We start from the raw sequence: 448 nt of genomic DNA, 5'->3' as shown, positions 1-448 counted from the left end.
ACTCCTCCCTCCTCCTCCATTTTTTTCTTTTTTTCTTTTTGGTTTTGTTTTTGCCTTTGAGACAGAGTTTCTATGTGTAGCCTTGGTTATCTGGACCTCATTGCTTTATAGACCAGGCTGGCCTTGAACTGCTTCTATTCCCCCCCCAACCCCACCCTGCCTCTGCCTTCCAAGTGCTAGGATTAAAGGTGTGCCCCACAACCACACAGCAAATAAGTCTTCTATAAAAAGAATGATATTAACTCACTTTGTAACTCATGGATTGGCTGAGCAGGGGTGGCGCATGCCTTTAATCCCAGCACTTGGGAGGCAGAGGCAGGCGGATTTCTGAGTTCGAGAGTTCGAGGCTAGCCTGGACTACAGAGTGAGTTCCAGGACAGCCAGGGCTACACAGAAAAACGCTGTCTCGAAAAACCAAAAAAAAAAAAAAAAAAAAAACAAAAAAAAA

At 44.6% G+C, this 448-nt stretch overlaps 1 protein-coding gene across 9 annotated transcripts in view; it reads right to left on the bottom strand.

Annotated features, from left to right (window-relative positions):
- The window catches only part of LOC114622028 (putative RNA-binding protein Luc7-like 2), a 56,413-nt gene that overhangs the window by 26,995 nt on the left and 28,970 nt on the right, over positions 1-448 (bottom strand). The gene's annotated exons all lie outside the window — the stretch shown is intronic.

This window comes from Grammomys surdaster, unplaced genomic scaffold (genome assembly GCF_004785775.1).
Source record: "Grammomys surdaster isolate TR1022 unplaced genomic scaffold, NIH_TR_1.0 186, whole genome shotgun sequence".
NCBI classification, from domain to species: domain Eukaryota; kingdom Metazoa; phylum Chordata; class Mammalia; order Rodentia; family Muridae; genus Grammomys; species Grammomys surdaster.
Note: the sequence above shows the minus strand (reverse complement) of the source record. Positions and strands in the feature narration are given on the sequence as shown.